The sequence below is a fragment of the Scylla paramamosain genome, chromosome 5, assembly GCF_035594125.1.
Source record: "Scylla paramamosain isolate STU-SP2022 chromosome 5, ASM3559412v1, whole genome shotgun sequence".
NCBI classification, from domain to species: domain Eukaryota; kingdom Metazoa; phylum Arthropoda; class Malacostraca; order Decapoda; family Portunidae; genus Scylla; species Scylla paramamosain.
In genome coordinates, this window is record NC_087155.1 from 30,572,556 (window position 1) to 30,580,055 (window position 7,500).

General features: G+C 46.3%; 1 protein-coding gene across 3 annotated transcripts in view; it reads left to right on the top strand.

The window, feature by feature from the left end:
* LOC135100821 (crustacean calcium-binding protein 23-like) overlaps window positions 1-7,500 on the top strand; it is a 42,746-nt gene that overhangs the window by 20,804 nt on the left and 14,442 nt on the right. Inside the window, exon 1 of one of the 3 annotated variants that reach the window (XM_064004189.1) lies at window positions 7,386-7,500. This exon is cut by the window's right edge and continues 43 nt beyond it. The exons of the other annotated variants lie outside the window; for them this stretch is intronic. The gene's annotated coding sequence lies outside the window, so the exon portion shown is untranslated. Of the gene's footprint in view, window positions 1-7,385 lie in introns of those variants that run through there. 3 annotated transcript variants of the gene reach the window in all.

Below are 7,500 nucleotides of genomic sequence, written 5' to 3' on the forward strand. Positions count from 1 at the left end.
CATGTATTAGGGCACTGAGGGTAGGAAGGGGGGAGATAGGTATGTGGGTATGCCTGTAATTTTATGCTACTAGCGTTGTCTGTCTTTAAAGACTCGCCGATTGTCTCTGGTCTTAAGTACGATAAGGATTGAGGAACCTGTAGTGATGCAGGTGTGTGTGAACAGAGACATGAAAATGCAAAGGAACAAGGAGACTGCAGAAGACCATGCAATTAACCTACATAGCCGTTCCAGAGTGCTTAAAAGTTACCAACTGTCATCACCATCCACGAGTGAAGGGAAAAGGCCACGTGTATACTTACCTATATTTGTCAGTAATTTTATTTACACCTTGTAGTGTCAGCCACGTGCCAACGAAGAACATAAGATACAGTTGTCAGTTGTAGTAATTGAGTGATTTCTATTGATTGGCTTCATCTTGTGTGTTTGGTGCCTTGCACATGGTGATGGCAAGCTTGGATCTGCCTGACGCAGGAAGACAATGGAAGATGTGGTACTCTCCAGTATCTCATTGGTGTCATTTCGGCACTCTAGTCAAAGGGTGTGTTGCTCATAGTGTCACCTCCTGAAGAGTTGTACTGTGTAAAAAGCTGATTCACACCTTGCAGCTACCCACCAGAGCGTACTTTTTTTTCTTTGGTGTTCCTTATAGAATCAATAAAAAGGAGCCTCCTACGAAAGAGATGTTTTGTAACCATAGACTCTGATATTGAATCACAGTCCCCTCCACTCACTATTTGCAAGAACCGATGAACCTGACACATTTTCTTAACGTGCTACAATTTTCAGCATGGCAGTTCTTCAAGGAATGGATTGCTTAAAAGAATGAGCCTTAGATGCGTTCCCGCATGCAAGTGGTGGGATACAGGCAGGTGCATTAGTGGAGCAGGTGTATCTGGGTGGTGGAAGCGTGAGTCTTCCGCAGCCACGAGAGGGAAGGAGGTTCGCTGGCTGGCAGGAGGGAGCAGAGGGAGGAAAGGAAGGGGAAGGGAGGGTAGGACCGTCCGCTGAATCAATAGCTGTGCTTCAGAGGCCCTTCAGTCCCTTATACTACCGCGGCACTCGCTGAGAATGAGGGAAAAGAAAGTAGAAATTAAGGCAATTAAGAAAATATAAAAAAGTTTAAAACAAAAACACAGAATAATATAAACAAAAAATAAATAAAAACAAGAAAAGACAAAAATTTTCAAGAGCTTAAAAGAAGAATCGAAGAAGCGAAGGAAAATATTGAAGTGGTGAAAGGATTGAGAAGAAATATCGGTACACAATACCCAAGTTAGGAGAAGAGAGTGAGGAGAGGAGAGGGTCAGCCACGTGGCTGCCGAGGGGGAAGCAGGAACACTCGAGAGAGCATGGAAAGGGATGCTTGCAGAGAGAGAGAGAGAGAGAGAGAGAGAGAGAGAGAGAGAGAGAGAGAGAGAGAGAGAGGTGAGAGAGCAGAATTCTTAGATTGAGTGAATTCCTGAGATGTGTATATATAGAAACATGGATTTTCGAGATATAGATTATCGGCCTGAGAACGTACCGTGTCTCCAGCCTCAGGGAAGTGTATTGGTAGAGATATGCGGGGTCAAGAGCCTCGAGTCTGAGCCTCCTGCTGTGGGCTGGAGGGACCGAGGACGAGGAGGGCCAGATGGGCGGGTGAGGGTGTGGTAGAATTGTATATATATATATATATATATATATATATATATATATATATATATATATATATATATATATATATATATATATATATATATATATATATACATACACAAGCTAAATCCATGGTCAGTGTGTTAGTTCAGGGTTGTGGTGAGGCACGGGTGGCTCTGACCCTCGCAGGAAGGCTTGGAAAATCAAGTGAGTTCAGACTTAATTAGAATTTAGGAGAGCGAAAACCTGAGCCGAGGGAGTAGGGGTGGCTGTAAAGGTAGATGTACTGGTCCAGGCCCCTCCCTAGCGTGATGCAGGGTTTATGAGGGCAGACTGTTTGTGCTGCTGGCTGATACTAGGTCACGGGTGGCGTGTGGGTTACGAGCAGCGTCTTCCCACTAGTTTTGTCTTCATTGCAGGAAGGTTTCACTGGGTGTTATTTTCGGGCGTCTGCGCTGACTGAGCTTTTGCAACACTTTTCGTCTGACGTAAGCGCGAGTCCCAAGGAGGCGAGGGTGTCTGGAGTACAGGAGGAGCCAGAGAGATCGAGAGGCTAGATAATGTCTGGCGCGGGAGCCGCTGAACCGACAGCTCGGCTACGTCCCCGTCATGAAGGGACACGCGCGGCAGTCGATACTCGTAAGTGTTCCGAGGGTGGCCACGGCGGCGACCTCGTCTTCGTCGCATCGTGTAAAGCTGCATGAGAAAATATATGTGCACTATTCATACTGTCTGTGATTCTTTTTATTATAGGAACTGAGACTCGGGTTTTCCCCGCAGCCATAATGATTGTACCGCAACAACCCACCCAGATTTATCTTTTACTCTTTTCGAGAATTTCTATCTGGCGAAGCGCACAGCGGAACACGCGAGTGTAGCGTAGCGGCCACGTGTCGCTGAAAGCGGGAATGAGTGTGCATTAAAGTGAGGGATGGCAACACCCCTTCCATCCCCTGAGTGAGGAACGACCCGCTGATACTTGCCGCCCTTCATATGCAGTGGGCGGCCGAAAACCCTGATAACACCATTATCGTCACTCATTCATACAGGTGTTGAGGGGCTGACACGCATCCTCACTTTTCCCTTCCCTTCCTTTACTCACGCTTGCCACCATGCACGGGGCACATTACCTCCCATGCAAGGTCTCACTCATGACATGCGGAGCACTTCATGGCAGTGCCTGTCCGTGGCGAGGGACCGGCGTTAGTTGAGGGACAGGCAGCACGCTCATATGTGCCGGAATGAAAATGTTGGCCTATCAAACTAATTCCCAGCCGCTCACACATCACAGTTCATCGCTGCTTGTCTCAAAGTACATCACGCCTTGTAATTGAATTTGACTAAATAGAAGGCAGGTAGAATGCAGGCTAGTGTTTCAGATACACCAAATAAGTGTGTTTGGCCGTAGAGTGAGGGTATCCGTAGTCAGGGGTCTGCTGTAGTCGCTATCCAGGGCCCCTGCGGCCTTGGCAGCCGACCAACCCTCAAGGACACGCCGCGCCGGGAGAGTCGCGGACCCGATGCACTCTTGGGACGAAGTGGCAACATCCATTCTTCCACTGAGAAAAAAGAAAGAAAAAAAGAGGATAAAAAATTTCCTTACACACACACACACACACACACACACACACACACACACACACACACACACACACACACACACACACACACACACACACACACACACCTACGCAAAAGTAAAAAGGAAGTCATAAAATTCTAAGAAGCACACACAACTTGATTACACATACCACCTGTAATGCACGTCAGAGATAAGCTGCAAATTGCCGGCGACACGCTTTCCTTATCGGGGCGTGTCTTGGCCATGCACGTCGCCGCAGGAACCTCACAGCGCTGCGGCAAAGAACCCGGGGAAGAACGGAAAATAAGATGAGACACGAAGGTTTTCCCGGAGGCTCTTGGTGGTGGCGATGGTGGTGGTGAGCAAGGAGTAGAGGGGTTGAAGAATCGAGAAGCGTGGATCACCTTGAGCTGTATGACTGGCAAGGAATATCACGTGGGATAAAGCCGTTCACGTTATATATATATGGAAGGGGGGGGAAGAGAAGGAGCAAGGGAAGGAGGGGAACGATGCATGAAAGCAGGAATAGAAGAGAAGGAACAACGGTAAAGTATTAAATAAACGAGGAGGGAAATGAGGATGGAAAGCAAGAAATAAAGTAAAAAAAAAAAAGAGGTAGGAAAAAGCTAATTTATGAATGAAAAGAAACAAAACATTACAAGAAGAAAAGATAAACAGGAAATAAGAAAATAAATGAGGAGGGAAATGAGGATGGGAAGGAAGAAATAAGAAAAGACGGAGGAAAAGAATTAATTAACGAATAAAAAAAACGAAACACCGATAGAAAGAAAGAGAAACAAAAAGATAATAAGTAAGGAAGAATAAGTGGAAAGAGACTGAAGGAAGGAAGGAAGGAAGGAAGGAAGGAAGGAAGGATAAATGAGATACTAAGAGCAGAAAGGCGGAAGGGAAGGGGTAAGATTAGCAAGTAAGAAAAGACGGGAGGAAAGGTTAAAGTGAGGACAAGTTGGGGAGGAGAGGGAAGACGAGAGGAATTATCCATCATTACACCATTATCATCACTCATTCATACAGGTGTTGAGGGGCTGACACGCATCCTCACCTTTCCCTTCCTCACACGCCTTCCTCTTATCATCCCCTTTGTACCCTTATTAACTTCCCATCCTCACACTCCTGTCCCCTTTCTCTTCCCCATTCTATTAGTTTCCATGTATCCTCACTCTTCTACCCATCCCCTCTCCTCTCACCCTCATGTCCTCTTCCCCTCTTCACCCTTCTTCGTTTTGTTTTCACCCTCTCGTACCCACTTGTCACATACTCCTCTACCTCCTCTTCTCGCTCTTATCATCCTCTTGTTCCTCTGTCTCCTGTTCTTATGTCACCTTTCGTTGTCTCGTCTGTACACTGCACACCCATCACTTAATTTTCTCCCCAATGCGTCACTCCTGTTTAAAGTCACAATTACATGAGGTTACTAATGGTGTAGAGAGAGAGAGAGAGAGAAAGAGAGAAAGAGAGGGGGGACAAGTGAACAGGCAGGCAGACAAGCTAAGGCTCATTTTTCATGCTTTCATCGTCTTAGTGCTGCTCCGCGAGGCCTGTCAGCTCTGTGTACAACGAGAAACGAAACTTAACTCTTATTCTGTGTGTGCCTGTGAGTGTGTGTGTGTGTGTGTCTGTGTGTGTGTGTGTGTGTGTGTGTGTGGCCGCCGCCTGTCTGCCGCCACCTCCGCCACCGCCGCCTCGCCTCATCCTATTCCCCCTCTTCCCTCCTTCCATCCCTGCCCTCCCTCCCCTCGTGTCTGCTTCAATCCAGTCCCTCGCCACCCCTGTCCACCAGCATCGAAAAACACGCTCTTTCCTTTTTCGCTCCCTATTTCTGCGCCTGCCTCTGTGTCTGCCTTACTCCTCCACCACACCAGTCATTCCCATTACATGTGCCCCCGTACACTACCCCTACATTATAACATTCCCCTTATAACGTTCCCATTCCCTATAACGTTCCATTTCCATACATGCGCCTCTATCTCTGCGTGAGTCTTTCAGTACACCGCTCATTCACTCAACACGTTACTTTCATTCAAATTTTCAACACGCTACTGTTTTATTCCTTATATCTCTTCGTGCTCCTTAATTTGCCTTGTACAACACTGCTCATTCCTAATTTATATTCTACACTGTAATGCTTCATTCCCTTTACTTTCCATACTTATTAGCTTCCCGTACCCTGTTTCACTTCATTCATTCCTTATCTTATTGATTCCACCGCCCTCATTATTCATTCCAGGCACTCAATGCACTTTTTAACCCTTTGAAGAGCCTTTACAACACTGCGTCTCTTATTGGAATTAGTTTACTTCATCACAATAGTCAACAGTTCTGATGTTTGTTTTTCATTCGTGTTCTTCCGCGAGTCACACCATGTATTGCCTGTATAAGCCCCTCCAAATACAACACTTCAATGCAGATCCATAGCATACTGTGTTCTGTCAGCCGTCCACATCACGCCAGACAGTCACGCCGTCTCTTACAGACTGTCTTGTTTCATGGCTTGCATTGTTTTAAGGGTGAATTTTCGAGGCATTATCGGAATCAAAGTGGTGCTCGTTTTAAAAATCCTCGTTCTGTGTTTATTGATTAATCTATTTGCTGTTTATTTATTTATGTATCTATTTATTTTTCTTCCTTCTTTCTTTTTCTTATTGATTTATTTGTTTATTTTGTTATTCTGTTATTTATTTTGTGAGGTGGATTAGAAACACCTAGTTTTTTTTTTTTTTTTACTCTCTCTCTCTCTCTCTCTCTCTCTCTCTCTCTCTCTCTCTCTCTCTCTCTCTCTCTCTCTCTCTCTCTCTCTCCATATTTTGTGCCCTTGATAATCTCCCATCACACATCAATGAAGAAAAATAGACATATAAACAAGAATAGATACTCGTGCATTTACTGTCCACACAATACCATAATTGATAACCTCTCTTCCCCTTTTTCCATCCACGCCACTACCACCATCAACCATTCAATTATCCAGCTGACTACCAGTGCCGCCCCGCCTCCCCGCCACGCCACCCCCTCATCCATCATGGCTAGCTTGCGAATGAACATTTAGCTTTGATACAGAGGATAACGAAAGTGCGGCATGCTATTGATTGGGATTCGGAAATAGCTCCTCTCTCTCTCTCTCTCTCTCTCTCTCTCTCTCTCTCTCTCTCTCTCTCTCTCTCTCTCTCTCTCTCTCTCTCTCTCTCTCTCTCGCTCGCTGGCTCGCTCGTTCGCTCTCCCTCGCCTTCTCGTACAAATTACTTTTATCCATCATGCCTTTAAGTATTAGGTTTCTTTACTTCTTCGTCTTCTTCTTCTTCTTCTTCTTCTTCTTCTTCTTCTTCTTCTTCTTCTTCTTCTTCACCATCATCATCACCGTCGTCACTGTCATCATTATCGTCATCATCACCATCATCATCATCCTCATCGTCGTCGTCGTCGTCATCATTGTCACCACCACCACCACCACCATCATCATCATCATCATCATCATCATCATCACCATCATCATCATCATTATTATTATCAACGTCTTCTTTTTCTTCTTCTTCTTCCATTTCCTCCTTCTCCTCCTCCTCCTCGTTCCACTCTCCAGCACAGCAGTCCCCAAGGTCAAGGTGTGGCAGGTAATAAGAGGGGAGTGGGCCATCTGTATTCCCGACACCTGACTGGCACACCTTCACCCTGGCACCTCTTACCTGTGTGTGTGTGTGTGTGTGTGTGTGTGTGTGTGTGTGTGTGTGTGTGTGTGTGTGTGTGTGTGTGTGTGTGTGTGTGTGTGTGTGTGTGTGTGTGTGTGTCTGTGTGTGTGTGTGTGTTCTCCTTTCTCGAGTTGGCCAGAGAGAGAGAGAGAGAGAGAGATGATGCAAGTGGTCTGTGCATTGCCGCTCCTGATGACGATAAGGACTGTCTATGTAGCACAGAAGGCACAGCCCTGGCAGAAGCGGCTGCAGAAAAGAGGCGGCAGCAATTGGTGTAGGAAGTGCGGGGTGAGGTGGTGGTGGGATGTGAGCATTGCGAATTGTGCGGCAAATGTATGGAGAACAAGCATTATCTGTCTTTGACGCTTAGCCGATGTGTGGGTGTCTCCAGCGTGGCGCTTTAGTGCAAGCTAATAAGGCGCTTCACGACTCTCAGCATTAGGACAGAAGCTCTGATTCTTCTGGAGGCGGCGCGGGGTACAGGTTCCAAGTACAGTAGATTCTTTTGGTGTATCGTGCCTTGGCCTGGGCACACTGCGAGAATACCACGGGCTGAGCTGCTCGTGTTCGTATTGGGAG